The sequence below is a fragment of the Muntiacus reevesi genome, chromosome 7 (genome assembly GCF_963930625.1).
Source record: "Muntiacus reevesi chromosome 7, mMunRee1.1, whole genome shotgun sequence".
In the NCBI taxonomy this organism is placed as follows: domain Eukaryota; kingdom Metazoa; phylum Chordata; class Mammalia; order Artiodactyla; family Cervidae; genus Muntiacus; species Muntiacus reevesi.
This window is the reverse complement of record NC_089255.1, coordinates 5,112,134-5,134,997: the sequence shown is the minus strand read 5'-3', so window position 1 is coordinate 5,134,997 and position 22,864 is coordinate 5,112,134.

Sequence of the window (22,864 nt, the reverse complement as noted above, 5' to 3'; positions counted from 1 at the left end):
TTTAAAGAAGCCTTAACTCCATCATTCACAGTTTTACATAAGACAAGTGCAAATAGCTCTCTTCCCTCCTATATATTAAAGGCCTTTCTCATAGAAACTATGGCCCAAGTGTTAAAGAAACATTCAGTCCAGTACCCTCACAGCACAATATATTCAATAAATATTTGTAGAATGAACAATGGAATTCAAATGATCAGTTCCCAAGCATTTTATTTCTTCTACTCTGTCATATCAGATACTATATTTTAGTCACTTTCACTAAGCTAATGTGTTTAAAATGAAAATCAGCTGTATGTAAACCAACCGTCTTGCCTGAATTAGAAAATACACTTCCTGACTTTGACAATTGACGTAGAATAACTGAGAACAACTAAGAAAAGGAGGACAAAGACATGTATTTTCTTCTCTGTAGTATCTTGCACACAACATAATGTGGGAACCATACGTATGGAAAATAGTGATTTTTAAAAAGGAGAGGAAAAAAACACATGAATGAAAAAACACACGAATAAGAAAACTGTCCTAGAAATAATACCGAAAAACACACATTAAAATACATGTTCATTTCTGTTTTCAGCTATCCGTTTAAGCACATAAAACTAATACAAAACCTGCTTTTCAATAAAATATTTTGTGTGGTCACCTGTTCACTTAGGTGGGAAGTTAGGGATTACAGGAGAGTTTCTCAGACAAGTTTGCACAAAACAGTCCGTGGTCATATGTGACTTTTCGAAAAACCCTGATGTATCATTACTTAAGGTTTAGGGTAAACTGCTAATAACAAGGGAATTAAAAAACGCAGTGGCTGCAGCAAGGCAGAGATTTCTGTCTTCACATGATAGCGCAGTGGGGATGGGAGGCCCCTAGGTGGGCAGGTGGCTCTCCCCCATGGCGTCATCCAGCCCCTGAGGGGGTCGTCTTTGTCCACTTGCTCACAAGGCCTCACCAGCTTCACAACTGCACTCTGGCCTTGACCATGGAAAAGGCAGAAAGCGGAGGGCAAGTGTTTCTATTTAGGAAAGTGATACAGATGTGCTGCATGTGTATTTTTTGTCCATATTCCAATGGTAAGGAAGTCATGTGGCCATATCTGGCTCTAAGGAAAACTAGATTTGTTTCTAACATGCTACGTGGTGATTTCTAGTACTAAAAGGAAGAAAGAATGGATGTTGGGAGACAATTAGTAGTCTTTTCCAGTCTTGAAAAAAAAAGTTTAGTATAATCATTCTTGCCTCAAAATTAAATAAGAAGGAAGCTACCACAAAGCTAAACCTCAGGGAGAAAGTTGTGTATTGCCAAACATTAATACTTAAGGATGCACAGAGAGCTCTCAAGGTAGTTATTTTTTGTCACACCGTTTATGAGCCATAGGAAAGCAGTGAAGTTCACCTGAAAATGGACCTCGGACCTGCCAAGAGCACCTTCGGTTTTCCGGGGTTCCCTCTCAAAGTACAACTCCGTTTCCTGCACCTTGAGGAGGTGGGGTTTCCCTGAGCATCGCCCTATAACTGGCATCTCACTCAGCCTGCTCAGAGGCCACAGGCCCCTCACTGGCATCAAGTGAAGCTCAGCCTCTGTGTAAACCACCACACAGAAGGAAAATGGGGGAAGTGCTGAAGTTCAGGTAAAGAGCTGAACAGCGGGTAGGAGCTGGAAAATTCCACTTCCTTTCCTCTTTGTGCCTCCCTGAGAAGCCTTCCCATGGACTGACAGTATCAAAATAAGATCAGGAATTTCTTGTTAAACTCCCACATCCCGGGAGCATCCCATCAGTCATCGTTCTTGTTGTTCGGTCGTTAAGTGGTGTCCCAGGGTCCAGAGGCTGCAGCCGGAACTCTGTGTCTTTCTAACCCAGGGAGGAGAGCCCGCAGTGGGAGGCACGGCCTCCCTTGGTGACAGCTTTTAAGCAAAGCAACTTGGGTCTGGGCTTACAGGGTGGCCCTGGGACTCCCAACAGCTCCATCAACCCTTCCGCCAGCATAGGGCAGTCCAGGAAACCTGTACCCAACTTTCTTTCCCTCTTTCCTTCACTCAAGGTCAAATTTACATTGAGGTCTGATGACTCTCCCATTTTCCCCCAACTACCCTCCTATTTTCTTCCCCACAGGCACTTCCCCTAATAAAACCCTGGCACATTTCATCTCATCTTGGCATTTGGTGTCTGCTCCTGGAGGATGCAGACTTAGCACAGAGCTGTGACTTTGTTCTGACAGACAGATAACTTACTCTTCAAGTCAATCGGAACATCTGAGGCTTGTTTTTAGGCTTAGGTGAGCCAGGTCTCAAATAGCCTTTTCTTCTCAGGTTAGTTCAGCCCTACGACCAAGGAGTTTCCTCTCTGGGGTTTCTGATTAAATGCCCCAAAATTCAGCAAGGACTCTTCACTCTGACTGGCTGGAACCTGAATATCCTCTAGTCTTTTATGAACTCTGGAATTAATCCTCTTAGAGCTTCCTGTTTTTTGTTTTGTTTTGTTTTCTGGCTAGCTTCATCATATTTTAGCCTATGCACATGCAGCTAAGTATGCAGCAGTTGACCCAAGGGAGTCCTGTGCTGAAAGGACAAGAGGAAATGGTTTTGCTGGCTCAGTGGCAAAGAGTCTGTCTGCCAGTACAGGAGACACAGGTTCGATCTCTGATCTAGGAAGATACCCTGCAGAAGGAAATGGCAGTCCTCCAGTATTCTTGCCTGGGACATCCCTTGCACAGAGACCCTGCTTCTCCAAGAAGGTTCCAGGAACCACACCTCTGCCATTTCCTATTGGCCTCTCTTTCTGCAGGGAAGCTAAGAGCAAGTAGGTTAAACGGATGTCCCGTAGTTCCTGACCTGGCAGTTCATCTCCAGGCCACAACTGGAACACATCCCCTCCCTCCTCCACCATTTATGCTGAATTCCCTTCACCCTCAGCAGGTCTAGTGGCTTATCTGATAATAGGAACCAAACCTTCACTCCCAAGATTGACGGTGTGACGATCCCTCGATCACACCTTTCTCAGTCTGGAGCTGGTGTGCATGTCCACTCACAGTTACAATGGGGCAAGGAAGTACCTCAAGTGCCCAACTGGATCATGACACTGTTCCTATTGCATAAAAGCATCCTGTCTCCTCCCACCGATCAGGGTCAGCTAGCCCTGCCAGCACGGCAACGCCTCTGCTTGCTGGCTAGCCCCCGAGCACAGTGAGTCCAAAGTACTCTGTAGCCGCCATAGCAATAGTTCAACAGTACCCTTGCTGGGTCCTCTAGGAAGAGTACACCTGCTTAGGGCACTGGGACTTCCAACCACACACAGAACCCAGTTTGCAGAGATGAGAAATACAAATTTCCTCATGAGACCCCGGAAGGAATAGTAATTAGGGCCAACCTGTTTTTGTTGTTTTCCATACTGAACCCTTCCAACTGGGGAAACAGCACATTAGAGGTCTCTGATTTAATAAATTGACTGCACTCTGAAGGGTGAGACCCAATCCTTTCAGAATTTCCTTCAAGGCAGCAGCTGAATTAAACTTTAGAAGGCCTTTTTAGCCTCCTATTATAAGGGATATTATATATCCTGATGTAAGGTCAGGATATTATATATTCTAAAATAAGGTCAGCTGCCTCTGGATGTTGCAATATGTACTATAACCAGTGAATCCCGTAGGCAGAGGCATCTGCCATGATCTTGTTACTGTAAAGTGGGTCCCCACCTTAGGTGCTATACTGTGTGGGATTCTGTGTCTATGGATCAAGGATTCCCACAGCCCCTAGATAATGGTTTTAGCCAAGGCAGCAAAGGCAAACCCATACTTCAAACAGGTTACCCATCCTTGTGTGCGGGGAGCGGCTTGAAAGAGCTGACTCTGGGAGCTGTCTTGATTGATTATCAAGGTTCCCTTCAAGGACATAGCTCTCTGTCCCGCCACCCCTCTCCTGGAATCCAAAGTTAATCAGAACACTAGTAAGCCTTGAATGCACACATGATGCAGATAGATAAGCCTTTCACGACCACCCTTAAGATAAACAGGATGCCCTTCTTATCCCTTGACGTTATCAGAGAGTTCTGGTGATTGTTATCTCAAAGTTATGGAAAAATATTTTCTCTTCTTAAGATTCTCTTCTTGGTTTAGTATAAATGTAACCCTGAGAAATAAAGAATCATCACTGACTGCAGCGATCCTCTCGACCCCATCTGTTCTGTGTCTATTTCTTAGCCTAAAGGAACGCGCCGTGTTGCTCGCTGAAATCTCCCGGCTGGTCTGGCACTTGTGAGAATGGGCCATTGGCCTTTTCAAAATAATTGTTCATGAGCACCATTGGCGCTACTTGGTCAAATCTGCAGTAGTCTAGTCTTCTCTAGGGTTCATCTGGTTTCTGTAGGAGCCAGACTGGAATTAAATGAAGGTATGATGGGGATCACCATCCCTGCATCTTTCAGGTCTCAGCGGTGGCGTTGCTCCTGCCATCCTCCTTGGAGCACAGGATTGTTCTGATTTACTGTCTAACGGGGGAGGGAGGTATGGATTCAGAGGCTCCCATTTGGTCTTTCCCTCTTAACTTCATAGAAAAGGGTCTCAATATTAGGGTTGTTCCAACTACCAAGTGTAACCATTCCAATTGTGTGCACTCAGGGACTGAGAACCGGACTTTAGCCAGGACTCCATTTGCTAGACTCCATGGCTGAGTCTAACAACCGTCCCTGAAGACACTTTAGGTCTCTAGTATTTTGTCAGCTCAGATTCTGTGTCCAGTACCCTTCAAAACTGGTTATTCCCCCTTTCCCAATGTAAAGTCACCCAGGTAAACAGTTGCGAATCTCTTTGCAGAAGAGCAAGAAGCATCCTGTCTGTAGACACTAGCGAACATCATGGTATTCCTTCTACAGTTACTTCTTCAGTCAATGTATTTCAGATCTAAAACTGGCTGGAGCCTGGAAACAGAACAAGGAATTGTGACTTTTCATTGGGATGACCACCCTAAGCCTCCTGGTCTCCAATTTTAACTTGTTGTTGTCTAATAGACATGAAGGAGTAACCCTATTGGCTGCCAGTATATTTTGATCCTAGAGGCACTATGCTCTCATAACCGTCTCTAAAACTCCTGGGGGCTTCCCAGGTGCACTAGTGGGAAAGAACCTGCCTGCCAATGCAGGAGACATAAGAGACACAGGTTCAATCCCTGGGTCTGGAAGATCCCCTGGAGGAGGGTATGGCAACGCTTTTCCAGTATTCTTACCTGGAGAGTCCCATGAACAGAGGAGCCTGGTGGCCTACAGTCCATAGGGTTGCAAAACGTAGCACACAGCTGCAGCAACCGAGCACATGCTCACACACAACTCCTGGTGGGTTAGCCCTCACCCACACACAGCGAGTAAGGCCCGAAGGAGACACAGGTGGGGTCACCAATAGTAAGGTCTTTGGAAGAGCTCTCTTCAGAAGGGTTGAAAGGGCAAGTGGAACTCAGAAGGATGGTTGCAGGGGCAGCTTCTATGGAGCCAAGCTTTGATCCAAGTTCCAGAAAAGCAAACCATGAAGTCAAACAAAATGTGAAGGATAGGTAAAAAAGAGAAAAGATATAAAGTTAATATAGAGTCAACATTTAAGACGTGATTGACTCAAAATTCAGAATAAAAAGAAATTTAAAAGAAAAAGGAGAGAAGATAAAATTCTAACCAAAGAAAAGAATCTTGTCAGTTTAAATTAAGAATAATATTAAAAAATGGAAATTTAAGACAAAAATAAATCATAAGACTCTTAAAGACAAAAAATTAGAAAAACAGAAGGATTTAAAAAAATAAATGATTAGATCATGAAATAAACATTAAAGACTATCATTAGTAAAATAGAAATAAAAATAGATTTAAGAATATAAGAATTTTAACCTATAAAGGAAAATAATCTGAAAAAGAATATATTTATATATATATAAAATATATTTATATATTTTATAATATAATATATATTATATATATTGTATATATAATGTATATATTTATAATATAAAATTATATTTATATGTGTGCACATATTTTCCACAGGACTGGGAAATATAAATATATTTATATATTTATAAATACAAATACAAATTTATAAATTAACATATTTATCAATCATATAAATTTATATGTTTATACACCCACACATGGATATGTTTAACTGAAACACTTTGTTTTATACCTGAAACTAACAAAATATTGTAAATCAACTATACTTCAATTAAAAAACTACAAGAGTTTAAATGTAAAAATTAAGTATACAAAAATAAAGGAAAACCAGGCAGAAGCAGGAAGACAAAGATTAAAGTGATAGATATTAAATTAGAAATAAATGAAGCGAAGGGAATGACTCATATGAACTACCACAAAACCTCCAAAAGCAGCACGGATACAGTCTTCGTTAGTTGCCTTGATAGCAAGTAGTCAGCTATCTCCATAATAAAGCTTTCCTCTGCGTGGCAGCGTCCAAACTGTCCCCCACTCCCAGAGAATGCAGGAACTTGGCTGGCATTTATCCAATCAAAGGGTGACTTGTTTAAAAATTGTGTCAAATGACTCTATCTCCAGCCAACTTTTTCTGAAAATTCTCAGTGATGGAAGGTGGGTAGGGAGGTCACACCCCAAGAGGAGAGAGACAAAGGTTTAATTAATCCTACCACTGGCATTTTTTTCATTGTCATATGAGGTTGCTGTTAAAAATTGCTCCTTGTGTATACGCTGCCCATTCTCCCAAGATGTCCTGTTTATTTAGGTCCTTGCACAGGCCACTCTGGTTCTTGGAGAGTGGAGGAGCTCAGCCAGGCCCTATGCTGGGAATCCCTAGACTGTGACTCTTAGAGGTCAGCTCTTTCTCCTCCCACACAAGGCACCCTCAAGCACCCAGTAGCACTTGGTCAAGCACAACCAGTGGCTCCAGGGAGTCATGCCACACGTCTTCTAAAGAAGACCACTCTGCCCGATTCCAAAATGCCACATGCATCCTTCCAGACGATGGCTGATGTTTGGGCATTTCTTTCTCTGGAGGTACTAAAGCATGAGTTGAATCCATATTCAGGTGCCTTGACAGACTATCCATTCCATTAATATAATGGAATATGTTCTAAGATATTGAGACACACAACGCTCACTAGATAAGAATATAACCTAATGTAAGCCCTTCAGTTCAGTTCAGTTCAGTCTCTCAGTCATGTCTGACTCTTTGCAACCCCATGGACTGCAGCATGCCAGGCCTCCCTGTCCATTGCCAACTCCCGGAGCTTACTCAAACTCATGTCCATTGAGTCGGTGATGCCACTCAACCATCTCATCTTCTGTCGCCTCCTTCTCCTCCTGCCTTCAATCTTTCCCAGCATCAGGGTCTTTTCCAGTCAGTCAGTTCTTCGCATCAGGTGGCCAAAGTATTGGAGTTTCAACTTTAGTATCAGTCCTTCCAATGAATATTCAGGACTGATTCCCTTTAGGATAGACTGGTTGGATCTCCTTGCAGTCCAAGAGTCTTCTCCAACACCACAGTTCAAAAGCATCCATTCTTCAGTGCTCAGCTTTCCTTAGAGTCCAACTTTCACATTCATACATGAATACTGGAAATTTTGACTAGACTTTATCGGCAAAGTAATGTCTCTGCTTTTTAATATGCTGTCTAGATTGGTCAGATAGCTTTTCTTCCAAGGAGTAAGCGTCTTTTAATTTCATGGCTGCAGTCGCCATCTGCAGTGATTTTGAAGTCCCCCAAAATAAAGTATGTCACTGTTTCCATTGTTTCCCCATCTATTTGTCATGAAACAATGGACTGGATGCCATGGCCTTAATATAATATAAAAGCAGAATAGAAAAAGAGAATCTAAAACATAACTAATGAAACCCAACTGTAAACAGGCCAAGAGTCTCATGTCTTCTGCAGTTCCTACTTTACTACTTCTTCCTATTGTGGGGCCTTGACCAGAAAGGAAGAGGCAGAAGAGAAAGCTGTCTTCCCTGGAGCCCATGCTGAGGGACACGGAGTCCCCGCGACTGGAGTTGTAGGGCTGCATCCTGCCCACACACAACTCAGCATCATTAGATTGGCAGGTCATCACATCACAGAATCCAAACCCAGACAACAAAGTACGTTGTCATTACCTGCTGAGGTGCTGAGCATCACAAATCAAATTACTGGAAAATCAGTGTTTTGCACTATGCCTCACAAGGGGGTGCTATTTATTTTCCACTGACTTGGACATACTGAGGAGATTCTGAAGAAACATTGATGAGTCCTTCGTCTCATATATGTGCAGAGTAGTAGACTTATTTTGTACCTCCATTATATATTTCAAGAAGACTAAGAGGAGCTAAGAAAAATAAATGTAACAAAACAAAATGGTTGTCTGAGGAGGCCTTACAAATAGCGAAGAAAAGAAGAGAAGTGAAAGGAAAAGGAGAAAAGGAAAGATATTCCCATTTGAATGCAGAGTTCCAAAGACTAGCAAGCAGAGATAAGAAAGCCTTCTTAAGTGATCAATGCAAAGAAATAGAAGAAAACAACAGAATGGGAAAGACTAGAGATCTCTTCAAGAAAATTAGAGATACCAAGGGAATATTTCATGCAAATATGGGCTCAATAAAGGACAGAAATGGTATGGACCTAAAGAAGCAGAAGATATTAAGAGGTGGCAAGAATACACAGAACTAAACAAAAAAGATCCTCACGACCCAGATAACCATGATGGTGTGATCATTCACCTAAAGCCAGACATCCTGGAATGTGAAGTCAACTGGGCCTTAGGAAGCATCACTATGAACAAAGCTAGTGGAGGTGATGGAATTCCAGTTGAGGTATTTCAAATCTTGAAAGATGATGCTGTGAAAGTGCTGCACTCAATATGCCAGCAAATTTGGAAAACTCAGCAGTGGCCACAGGGTTGAAAAAGGTCAGTTTTCATTTCAATCCCAAAGAAAGGCAATGCCAAAGAATGCTCAGACTACAGCACAATGGCACTCATCTCACAAACTAGTAAAGTTCTAACGTGTACAAAAAGTAAAGTACTGCACAATTGTGCTCATGTCATATGCTAGCAAGGTAGCGCTCAAAATCCTTCATGCTAGGCTTCAACAGTACCTGAACCAAGAACTTCCAGATGTACAAGTTGGATTTAGAAAAGGCAGAGGAACCAGAGATCAGATTGCCAAAATCTATTGGATCATTGAAAAAGCAAGAGATTTCTAGAAAAACATCTATTTCTGCTTTATTTACTATGCCAAGGCCTTTGACTGTGTGGACCACAACAAACTCTGGAAAATTCTTAAAGAGATGGGAATACCAGACCACCTGACCTGCCTTTTGAGAAACCTGTATGCAGGTCAGGAAGCAACAGTTAGAACTGGACATGGAACAACAGACTGACTCCAAATAGGGAAAAGAGTACATCAAGGCTGTATATTGTCACCCTGCTTATTTAACTTATATGCAGAGTACATCATGAGAAATGCTGGGCTGGAAGAAGCACAAGCTGGAATCAAGATTGCCGGGAGAAATATCAATAACCTCAGATATGCAGATGACACCACCCTTATGACAGAAAGTGAAGAAAAACTAAAAACCCTCTTGATGAAAGTGAAAGAGGAGAGTGGAAAAGTTGGCTTAAAACTCAACATTCAGGAAACTAAGATTATGGCATCTGGTCCCATCACTTCATGGCAAATGGATGGGGAAACAGTGGAAACAGTGACAGACTTTATTTTTGGGGCTCCAAAATCACTGCAGATGGTCACTGCAGCCATGAAATTAAAAAAACCCTTGCTCCTTGGAAGAAAAGTTATGACCAACCTAGATAGCTTATTAAAAAACAGAGACACTACTTTGCCAACAAAGGTCCATCTAATCAAAGCTATGGTTTCTCCAGTAGTCATGTATGGATGTGAGAGTTGGACTCTAAAGAAAACTGAGTGCAGAAGAATTGATGTTTTTGAACTGTGGTGTTAGAGAAGACTCTTGAGAGTCCCTTGGACTGCAAGGAGCTCCAACCAGTCCATCCTAAAGGAAATCAGTCCTGAATATTCATTGGAAGGACTGACGCTGAAGCTGAAGCTCCAATGCTCTGGCCACCTGATGCAAAGAACTGATTCATTAGAAAAGACCCTGATGCTGGGAAAGATTGAAGTCAGGAGGAGAAGGGGGTGACAGAGGATGAGATGGTTGGATGGTGTCATTGACTCAATGGACATGAGTTTGAGCAAGCTCTGTGAGATGGTGAAGGACAGGGAAGCCTGGTGTGTTGCAGTCTCTGGAGTCTCAGAGACTCAGCGACTGAACAGCATTCTCTTTCTTAGGAGGCCCGTGAAAGATGTGCTTCACACACTGAAGAAAGACAACCACGTGGGGCTCATCGTCCATCGTCCCTTGGGATGAAAGCCATGTGACAGACCTAGAAAGAATTCAAGAGGGGAAGGGACGTATTATACATCCATATATAGTGTCCATATATATGTCCACTAGAGGAGGTGTGGGAATGATGGTGGGATGATCTGAGAAGTTCTGTTTTTTGAGAAACCTTTTTGCTGAAAGTTTGACTGATCATTGGATACTTTATAGAAAACTGCAATGCATATGTGAAAATAAATGGATACAAATAAGTGAAAAAACAAGACAATTATTAACTCCAAGAAGAAGGAAAAACTTATCTCAGAACAGAAATATATTCACAGCTACATTATTGGTTTAGCAGTGAATGATGTGCATTTCAGTCATTATTGATATGAATTAAACTGTGACAAAACTATTAGGAGGATGGGAAGAGATAGAAAGGTGATGCTATAGAAGATAGCTTAATTCCTAATTTTGATTTAAGAGAATGTCAAAAGATATTCTCTAAAAATTACAGTGAGAAATCTCTGTCTGTGCATAGTATTTTGAAATATGGAAGTAAAGTCAAGAAGGAAAAACTGAAGCAGTTACAAGGATGTGTGGAGAGTGGTGTGGTAATAGATTGCTGTTTTTTATTATAGGTTTTTTAGCATTGTTTGGTTTTCATTTAAATATGTACATATGACTTTGACAAAAATATAAATTCATTTCAGAAGTAAGTCTCTACTACTTACATCCAAAAATTTGCCAAGTTTTATCAGTTTTGCCTCCAAAACATGTCTCTAATTTTCTCTCCGTACACTTCCAGGCTGACATCACGCTTGACCTGAAGAATTGCAAAAGTTTTTTAGTGGTCACTTGGGGTGCAGCTGTTTGTTTGAGGTCTGTTTTGTCTATTGGATTGTTTACACCATACAGGCAAAGATAAGGACTGTCTCATGCACCGCTTTGTTTATAATTCCTATTTTACTGCTTGGCATAGTATAAGCCTAATAAATCTTCTATAAAAACTAGTGAAGAAATATAAGATTCTTGAATTCCAATCAACTACTATATTACTTTGAGCAAACATCTCTCAACTCAGCCCAAAATCCAAATGTAAGAAAAATATCCTCCCGGCTGTGATAGAAATAGTTGTCACAAATTTAGGTGCTCTGCTCACCAGCAGCCCTAGGATAATATCTTCAAGACCTAGAGACAGAGAGGGGATGGGAATCCATGCGCCTCACCCCCATCACACAGCTGGGTGGTAGAGGAATAGTAAGGTACTACTTACTAAATACTACTTATTTACTTATTAAGCAGTAAGTAGCAAACTATAGCTCCCAGCTTCTGGGTCCCATTCTAGCTTCACACTGCCACAGTCAAGACCTATTAATGCAGCATCACACATAAAAATTAATCTCACTGTCCTTACATTTACTTATCTAGCTTCCCTTGGAAACCTTGGAATTTGTGTAGGTTATAACCATAGTTCATGAGGAGCAGCCAATTATAAAATGGTAAGAGTGGAAATGGAAGTTCACACCCTGAGAAGTAAGGAGATTACAGAACCCTCAAACACTGTGCTCACTAATATTCCGGAAGTTACATGCAAACTGTCCAATACTTTCATAATTCATTTGACAAACAGTTAGCTCTTACTGAATACCAGGCATTTTTACAGTTGCTAAGGATGTGGCAGTGAACAGAACAGCCAAAGTCCTGCCCTCAAGAAGATAATATTCTAGTCAGGGAAACAGTAAAAAGGAAACAGATCAATAATATTGGGGTGAAATAAATGTTTTAGAGCAATAGGAAGTCAATAAAGGAAGAGAGTCATGGAAGTGGGAGCAACTGCCGTTTTAGACAGAACAGCTAAGATCGCTCAGGAGAATGGACACTTAAACAAGTGGGAGAGCAAACCCTGCAAGGCCTGGGGAGAAAGCAATCCAGAAGAAAGAGCAGCAAGGATCCCGAGGCAAGCCTGTGCTGAGGTTCAGAAACAGCAAGGGATGTGGCTGGCATGGCGTGAACAGTGAGGGGAGATGAGGCCAGGCCTGGACCATCCAGGGCAAAGTGAAGACTCAGGATTTCCTTCTCTGTGTGATGGGAACCAGTGTAAGGTTGCGAGCAGGGGAGGAATACAACCAGGATCACCCTGCTGCCGATGGAGACCAGTGAGGAGACAGTCTCAAGGCAACACATGATGGTGTCTTGGACTATGATAGTATCAAGCTGAAAGTGTTGAGAAGTGGTTAGATTTTGGTTATATTTTGAAAGTAGAGTCAAAAAGAATCTGCTAATGGGAAACACATGGAATATGAGTGAAAGAGCTGAGCCAAGACTGACTCCAAAGCTTTGACTCCTTTGAGAAACAGGATAAATGGAAGTGTCATTTATTATCTAAAATTCTTGGCAAGGAGTAGGCTTGTGTGGAGAATCAAAGTTCTATTTAAATCATTGATTTTTACATGTCTGTTGGATATGTCTTCAAATGAAGATAATAAGTAGGCTGCCTGGAATCTAGGAGAAACATGAGAACTGTACATGTAAATCTGGGAGTTATCAATAGTTGGGATCTTTTTATGGCTTTGGCCATATAATTAAGTGAAGTAATCTAGGAAAGATGCATGCATGAAGAGGAGATTGTACATGCCAATATTTAGATTTCAGTAAAATGAGGAACGTTCAAAAAGGACACAGAAAAGAGGATGCCAGTGAAGGGGAAATCAAGGTGAATGTAAAGTCTTGGAACCCAAGTAATGATATGTTTTGAGGAGGAGAGAGTGATCAGTTGTGTTGAATGTGCTAGAATTAAGGCAGGTGAGGACATGGATTTAGCTATAGCACAAAGCTTTTGAGCAGAATCCCACAGTTGACTTTAGAAGTAAAGGATTTCATTTCTTGAAGAACCTTTGAAACCAATCCCTAATTTTAAATGTGAGAAAATAGAGACCCAGATGAAGTGATTTGTCCAAGTACTAGAATTAGTTATAAATAGATCTCCTGATCCTGTGTTTTTTCTAATAGATCACTGCTCTACTTTCCAGATATTCTAAATGATCACCCTGAGTTACCCATGTCCAAGTCAAAAAATGTTTAGCTATATTCTGTTTACTTTGCTTAAGGAAACTGAAAATGTAAGACTTCCTTACAGAAATGAAGAGGTTTTTTTTTTTTTTTTTTTAAGTTTTCTTGGTTCTTGCCTACAGAATCTATTTGGATAGAGCAGCCTATTCTCTGGAAATACCTGATAAATTACAAGTTATCGTTTAAAGAAAAAATTGCCAATTTGATGAACAATTTTAAACAGTTCTGCTTTTCCCTCTATTTCCATGGAAATTACATCCACCAGCACAGAATCAGCATCAAGGATGTTACTACTAAGGCCCAGAATAATTTGCAAAAACTGGAAAGCTGGGGAGGATTAAATTATTGCATATAATTTAAACATTCAAATCCAAATTAAATCTGCCTTTCAAGATAAAATCAATGGTCTATGATTTCTGGTGCATTTTGGCTATGGCTACATAACCAGTTTTCCAACTCTTATCCAGTGACTTTATACTCACATTATACAACTGGCTATGGCAGGCTATTAAACCTTGTTGGTTTAGATCACAGGGTTCATTTTACCCCATCCCTTTTATTTTCAGCATAATATAAATTCACCATTGCTTCAAACAGTCTTTTGCTTTCTGGGACAGTTAGCTTTCCTGACTTCAGATAAGCTCGAGTTAGCAAGAATTAAAACTGCTAGAACTGTATTGAGGTCATACTGTACCTACAGTCTGGGTAGTCTCCACTTTACTTGATGTACTTAGACTGCAATTCTCTTTGAAAGCGGCAGATGCAGCCAATCTTACAAAAGATGCTTCTGCACTGCCATGAACACTTTATATTTAAAAAATGCTGTCTTTTAAAATGTTTTTTGTAATAGAAGCCTTTCTCCCTAATCTTTTAACTTCCTTTACCACCTCTCTTTGCATCAGACATAGTAAATTTGTCTTATTCACTTCACTGGTCATGAAAAAGAAGGTTATTGATCAGGTCAACACATTGTGTGGTGGAAGACACATACCCTGCTTATCATATGCTGAAGTAACCACTATGTGATCAAACAGGAGATGGCCAGAGTGAACGTCAACATTCTAGGAATCAGCGGACTAAAAAGGACTGGAGTGGGTGAATTTAACTCAGATGACCATTATATCTACTACTGTGGGCAGGAATCCCTTAGAAGAAATGGAGGAGCCATCATAGTCAACAAGAGTCCAAAATGCAGCACTTGGATGCAATCTCAAAAATGACAGAATGATCTCTGTTCATTTCCAAGGCAAGCCATTCAGTATCACAGTAATTCAAGGCTATGCCCCAACCAGTAAGGCTGAAGAAGCTAAAGGCGAATGGTTCTATGAAGACCTACAAGATCTTCTAGAACTAACACCCAAAAAAGATGTCCTTTTCATTGTAGGGGACAGGAATGCAAAAGTAGGAAGTCAAGAAACACCTGGAGTAACAGGCAAATTTGGCCTTGGAGTACAGAATGAAGCAGGGCAAAGGTTAATAGAGTTCTGCCAAGAGACTGCACTGGTGATAGCAAACACCCTCTTCCAACAACACAAGAGAAGACTCCACACATGGACATCACCAGATGGTCAACACCGAAATCAGATTGATTATACTCTGTAGCCAAAGATAGAGAAGCTCTATACAGTCAGCAAAAACAAGCCCAGGAGCTGACTGTGGCTCAGATCATGAACTCCTTATTGCCAAATTCAGATGTAAATTGAAGAAAGTAGGGAAAACCACTAGACCACTCAGGTATGACTTAAATCAAATCCCTTTTGATTATACAGTGGAAGTGAGAAATAGATTTAAGGGACTAGATCTGATAGAGTGCCTGATGAACTATGGATGCAGATTCATGACATTGTACAGGAGACAGGGAGTAAGACCATCCCCAAGAAAAAGAAATGCAAAAAAGCAAAATGGCTGTCTCAAGAGGCCTTACAAATAGCTGTGAAAAGAAGAGAAGCAAAAAGCAAAGGAGAAAAGGAAAGATATTCCCATTTGAATGCAGAGTTCCAAAGAATAGCAAGGATAGAAAAGAAAGCCTTCCTCAGTGATGAGTGCAAAGAAATAGAGGAAAACAGTAGAATGGGAAAGACTAGAGATCTCCAAGAAAATTAGAGATACCAAGGGAACATTTCATGCAAAGATGGGCTCAATAAAGGACAGAAATGGTAGGTACCTAACAGAAGCAGAAGATATTAAGAAGAGATGGCAAGAATACACAGAAGAACTGTACAAAAAAGATCTTCATGATCCAGATAATCACCATGGTGTGATCACTCACCTAGAGCCAGACATCCTGCAATGTGAAGTCAAGTGGGCCTTAGGAAGCATCACTATGAACAAAGCTAGTGGAGGTGATGGAATTCCAGTTGAGCTATTTCAAATTCTAAAAGATGATGCTGTGAAAGTGCTGCACTCAACATGCCAGCAAATTTGGAAAACTCAGCAGTGGCCACAGGACTGAAAAAGGTCAGTTTTCATTCTAATCCCAAAGAAAGGCAATACCAAAGAATGCTCAAACTACCACACGATTATACTCATCTCACACACTAGCAAGGTAATCCTCAAAATTCTTCAAGTCAGGCTTTAAGAATATGTGAACTGTGAACTTCCAGATGTTCAAGCTGGTTTTAGAAAAGGCAGAGGAACCAGAGATCAAATCGCCAATGTCCACTGGATCATCGAAAAAGCAAGAGAGTTCCAGAAAAGCATCTACTTCTGCTTTATTGACTATGCCAAAGCCTTTGACTGTGTGGATCTCAATACACTATGGAAAATTCTGAAAGAGATGGGAATACCAGACCACCTGACCTGCTTCTTGAGAAATCTGTGTGCATGTCAGGAAGCAACAGTTAGAAGTGGACATGGAACAACAGACTGGTTTAAAATAGGAAAAGGAGTACATCAAGGCTGTATATTGTCACCCTGATCATTTAACTTATATGCAGAGTACATCATGAGAAACACTGGGCTGGGTGAAGCACAAGCTGGAATCATGATTGCTGCAAGAAACATTAATAACCCCAGATATGCAGACAACACCACCCTTATGGCAGCAAGTGAAGAGGAACTAAAAAGCCTCTTGATGAAAGTAAAAGAGGAGAGTGAAAAAGTTGACTTAAAGCTCAACATTCAGAAAACTAAGATCATGGCATCTGGCCCCATCACCTCTTGGCAAATAGATGGAGAAACAGTGAAAACAGTGGTAGACTTTATTTTTGGGGGGCTCCAAAATCACTGAAGATGGTGATGCAGCCATGAAATTAAAAGACACTTACTCCTTGGAAGAAAAGTTATGATCAACCCTGACAGCATATTAAAAAACAGAGACATTATTTTGCCAAGAAAGGTTCATCTAGTCAAGGCTATGGTTTTTCCAGTAGTCATGTATGGATATGAGAGTTGGACTATAAACAAAGCTGAGCACAGAAGAATTGATGCTTTTGAACTGTGGTGTTGCAGAAGACTCTTGAGAGTCCCTTGAACTGCAAGGAGATCCAACCAGTCCATCCTGAAGGAGAGAAGTCCTGGGTGTTCATTGGAAGGACTGATTATGAAGCTGAAACTCCAATACTTTGACCACCTCATGCGAACAGTTGACTCATTGGAAAAGATCCTGATGCTGGGAGGGATTGGGGGCAGGAGGAGAAGGGGACGACAGAGGATGAGATGGCTGGATGGCATCACCGACTCGATGGGCATGGGTTTGAGTAAACTCTGGGAGTTTGTGATGGACAGGGAGGCCTGGCATGCTGCGATTCATGGGGTCATAAAGAGTCGGACATGACTGAGCGACTGAACTGAACTGGACTGATACATTCATTTATCCATTCAGAAATACTTACTGTTTATTTCTTATATATACTGTATCCTGTGCTAAGGAAGTTAACACAAACATATATACAAATAATCACAAGACAGTGATTAAGTGCCATCAGAATATGTGTCCTGTTCTCTAACCAAAGAATGTACAAGAGTATAAGGCCCTCGGTGGAGCAGAGACCTCACGGGCTACTGGACAGCTGCCATGGGAGGTCTTACTGCATAGTAGCCAGGGCACATACTTAGAACCAAGCATCAACCTAGTTCCTCCATTAGTCAGCTTGTCATCTGGGATGGTTTCCTGCCTTATTAAAGATACAATTTCCTCATGCATAGAAAGGAGACAAGATGCTACTTACTTCAGAGGGTGGTAGCAAAGTTTAACTGAAGTCACCCAGGTGAAGAAATGGGCACAGTGCCTCGTCCAGGGCAAATGCTGAAGAAATATCCATACTAGTACTATTGTGCTTGATGTATCCATCAGGATGATCAGGCTTAATCAATAAAGTCTGGCTTTGGCTAATATAGGCAGATAAAAAGAAACATGGTAATTTAAGGGGATAGCTTAGAGACAAGAGGTAAAGAGTCAAATCATGGAAGGGACAGAAATCAGGGATCCACATAACAGCAGGAAGAGTCTTTGTAGAGAACAACTGTCTCTGTTTTTCACTCCGAATATCACTGGGCTCACACTTGCATTCCAGGGAGAAAGTATGTGATTGGCTTACATGTTGGACCCAGGATTAGCCCATCCACCTCTTAGAAAGATAAAGATGCAGAGAAAACTCCTTAGAAGCTGTGATATTTTTTGGTCAAAGGGAAGAGAAAAGGGGACATTCACAGTGAGAAGTCTAAGGCCAAGGAGGCATCACCAACAGCAGCATCACTGCTGGTAGGAGGGTGAAATCTGCCTACCCATGTGGTCAGGGAGAGGCAAGATTGTGGTGACATGCATAAGGAGGGCCAGATTTTCCAGGAGTTTCTGGAAGGCCAACAAGAGGGCTTCAGAGTTGGTGTGCTAGGAACTTAGGAGGCACTGAAGGGATTTGAGGAAGATTAAACACAGATTAACATATGTTTCACATATAGAATTTGGCAGGGTTGGGTAGTATAATTTGGAAAGGGGAGAAAGAAAGCAGTTTAGACTCCAGAACACTGCATAATTCTCCATTTCTGTATTGAACTAGATGGGAATATTGGGAAAGGACAAAAAAGGTCTAGACAAGAAAGATATTGCCTTTTTTCAGAAAAAAAGAATTTTTCAAAAGTCCACAGGATAGCTAACATCAAAATATCAGATAAGAACAAGACTTGGAGAGTATATAAAGAAAACAGTACCCTCATACCTTACTAATGGAAATGGAAAGTGGTACAGCTTTTATACTTTGGAAAACAGTCTGACCATTTCTCAAATGATCCATCTCAGGGTTACTATATGGCCCAGCAATTCTATTCCTTGGTCTAAGTAAAATTAAAACATATGTACACATAAGAAGTTTTGCATGAATGTCTATAACATCCTTATTCATGGTAACCAAAAAGTGGAAAAATCGAGATGTCCACCAGCTTATGAAGGGATAAACAAAACATGGTATATCTAGACAATGGAATATTATTTGGCCATAAAAAGGAATGAAGCACTGATATATACTACAACACATGTGAAGCTTGAAAGCATTAAGTGAAAGAAGCCTGCATGATTTACCTATATGAAAGTCCAGAATAGCTAAGTCTATAGGGACGCAACGTAGAGTATGTGCTTCTTAGGGCTGGCGGTGGGAGGGGCTAGAATGGGAGGGTGCAGAGTACAGGGGGATGGCTTGAGAGAACACATTTTCTTTTTGAGGTGTTGCAAGCGCTCTAAAATCGACTGTGATGATGGTCGCACACATATACAACTATCCTTAAAACCCACTGAATTGTACAGTTTAAATGGGGAAAATGACATGATATGTGAACTATATCTCAATAAAATGCTTTGAAAAAAGTCATCAGGATGTGGCAACTTAGTATAATGGGGAATGAAGCAGAGGAATAAATCTATGAGAGCCATAACGCAAACTGCTTGGGTCAGTGGGAGACTACAGTATAATGATGAAAGAAGGTGGACAGAGGGAACCTGGCTGGGTGGCAGAAAGAAATATGCTCAGGCATACCTGCGTACCTGATACACAGGCAATGAGTCCACGGGGAAGAGCCATGCTGAGTGCTGAAGAACCACTGCCTCCTAACTGTGGTGCTGGAGAAGACTCTTGAGAGCTCCTTGGACTGCAAGGAGATCCAGTCAATCCTAAAGGAAGTCAACCCTGAATATTCATTGAAAGGACTGATGGTGAAACTGAAACTCCAATACTTTGGCCAACATCATGATGTGAAATGCTGACTCATTGGAAAAGACTTTGATGTTGGGAAAGATTGAAGGCAAAAGGAGAAGAGGACAGCAGAGGATAAGATGGTTGGGTGGCATCATTGACTCAATGGACATGAGTTTGAGCAAACCCCAGAAGATTGTGAGGGACAGGGAAGCCTGGTGTGCTATAGTCCATGGGGTTGCAAAGAGTTAGACACGACTTTGTGACTGAACAACAATAACAACAAAGTTTTGAAAGTGACCAAGAAACAAAGAATGTGAGAATGCCCTTGGGTCAGCTAAAGTTCCTCTTCCTGGAGACAGGGGCTTGTTTTATAATGATAGAGGAATGCATCAGACCAGATTTCAAAAAGGTTGTACAAGTACGATGTAGAAGAAAGACATTCATTTTCTTCACAGGGCTAGGTGGCAAGTTATTAAACAATACAGTGTTTCTGTTACTACAATACTATCTTCAATTCTGTGTGTTGACTTCAGATCCTGGCTGCTCACCTCAATGTTCCCCTCCCCAGCTAGTTCACTGTCCTGCACTTAAGGACTACTCAATAATTCTTAGTAATCTCAATTTTAGATTTTCACTTTCACTAATCTGCCCAACATTGGACATACAAAGATAGTCCATACCATCAGCCCATACCCACCCCACTCCATCTGCATCCTCCTACAACTCTGCACAGATATTTTGATTGCCTTTCTGTGACTCAGTACCCTCTATTATATAAGATTGTTCTTGCTGGTTCTAAAACATGAGTGAAACAATATCACATAGTGCAGATGACTTCATCCTATTTCTGGCATTTCTTCCCTCCTTGTTTCTGATTTGCAAAAATCCAAGGAAAACCAATAAAGGATGATACCTAGAGAGAATGGTGGTTAAACCCCACCTGATGATCTGAAGATGTTTTTAAAATCAGATCACTGACCAGTCTCTACACATTGTGCCAAATTGACCAATCTCTACACACTGTGAAAACACACACCTATGTCAGATTGGACCTGATACAAGAAAGGCTTTCTCTTGCAGTGATAAAAATTGACATTTCTCTCTACTGAGGAATCAAATAAATCTCTGGTCAGGAATATTTCAGGTCTGAACCTGGCACTTTGTGGACATTGTCTTATTTAATGCTCACTGAGGTGAGGAAAAAGGCCCAGAAAAGCAAAAGGATTTACCCTCAATCACTTAGGCAGGATCTCTGTTTACAAAGACCGGCTGGTAGCTAATATACTACAATGGCTTGGAATGTTTAATACTTGCCATTCAATAATGCCTTTGGACAGTGGCGGCCTCTCAACTCCAGCCCAGTTACGTTGCATGGCCGTCCCACAGCTGGGACCGGCCTCAGCAAACCAAAGACAGAAGTTCCTTCCTGCTCAGGGATGGAGGAGCCTGAAGCAGGCCTGGTGTTCTGCCTCGCTGTTCAGACACTTTGATACTGACCACCTCTCAACTAAATATTACTGAATAATTCATTCCCTCCCTTCATTTTAAAGACCATGGTCATTTAAAAGGAAATGCAATCCATATGTTTTTAGTTCCTTTACATTCAAGTCACTAACAATATATGCTTTTGCAATGGCTACTTCATGTCCAAATGTCTTTGGAGACGATATTTTTTTTTCATGAGGGCAGGAAGCTGTATTTTGGACAGGAGTTATCACCAAAAGGTTTAAGTTCACAACTTGAAAATTCAAACCCATAAGGTTTAAATTGTAAACTTGCCCACTTTGTATTCTGAAAGGGCTCTAAAGAGCAATAATAGCAAGGATCTGGCAAGTATTAATACATGAACATCTGGAAAAGGGAGGTGGGGTGGAATGAGGGGAGAAGACAATAACCGATGCGGATGCCCTCAGGGAGCCAGGCCAGGGCAGGGTCCCTGGACGGATCCAGAAGACACTGTGTGCTTGAACCGCTGATGTTCCCGTTATGAAATCAGCGGTGGCGGCAACAGCCAGGAGAACACTCCAGGAGCCACAGGGGAATCCAGGTCGGAAACAGAGCGAGGACTTGGATCTGTCTTTTATATAAAACTGGAAAATCCGTGGCTGGGCTCTGAGGCTCCTATTTGTTCCAATGTCATTGGAAAGGGTCTCCTCTTCTGCTGGGTTACACGTTAAGAGAAAGTATGGAAAGCGAACTTTTCAGTCCGTGGATTAAACCGTAACTCTCTTGATGAGCTTATAATGTCGTGCCTTATTATGTGTTTCTTTTTATCTTTATTTAGATAGGACCAAGGATTTTCTCAATTGTGATGAACATCACAAAATGGAAATAAAATTTGACTAGCTCAGGATTTCCCTGGTGGTATAGTGGAAAAGAATCTGCCTCCCCATGCAGGGGACACAGGTTCGATCCCTGGACTGGGAAGATTCCATATGCCTCGGGGCAACTAGGCCAGCAAGCCACAACTACCGATTTTGCACACTGCAACTACTGACGCCAGGGCGCCTGTGCTTCACAAGAGAAGTCACCGCAATGGGAGACCCATGCATGGCAACAAAGAGTAACCCCCGCTCGCCGCAACTGGACAACGCCTGCACATAGCAACAAAGACCCAGTGCAGAAAAAAGAAAATCTATAATTTTTTTAAAAGGCACTGTTTCTTTTAAAAATACAATTGACTGGCTTGGAAAAAAAAAAGAATAAATAAATTCTTCCTAAAATTGTTGAGATGTAAATATTTTCAATTATTAATTGTAGATAATAGAAAACGAAGACTGTATGAAATCTGACCAGATGGGCATTTTCTTGGAGAAAAATTAAAATTGCATTATTCCTAGCTAAAGGACTAGTGATGGAAGTAACAATTTTAAAAAATGCATGATGGGTTTCTCCTATGACATCATGGGCCTCACGGAGAAGCAGGCAGCACAGGAGAACGTGAAATGACAGTCTCAGAGACATAGTCTACATCGACGAGCTCCAGCTCTTTCTGCCATGAGCGGCCACCTTACCCACGCCTGCAGTCAGTCTCCCTTTGGGTCTCATTGGCCTAGTTTCTTGTCCACTCATGGAGTTAAGACAATGATGTAACAGTCCTCAGTTCTGCAAAAGGAGCCAACAGTTAGCGCAGGACATGGAAGGAATTCGCAACACTGGAGGTACACACACCCCACCAGGTCTGAGCTCTCACACGGAGCAGAGAGGAAGCTTCCTGTCAGTGTCTCTGCATCATTTACCCTGTTTCTGGATCAAGCAACTCAGAAATTGAAAGGAGATGGTTCTAACCGATGCTAAATTCTCCATCACCATTTCCCTTGAAAGAAGGAAATATTATTTTGATTGGGAAAGAAGACT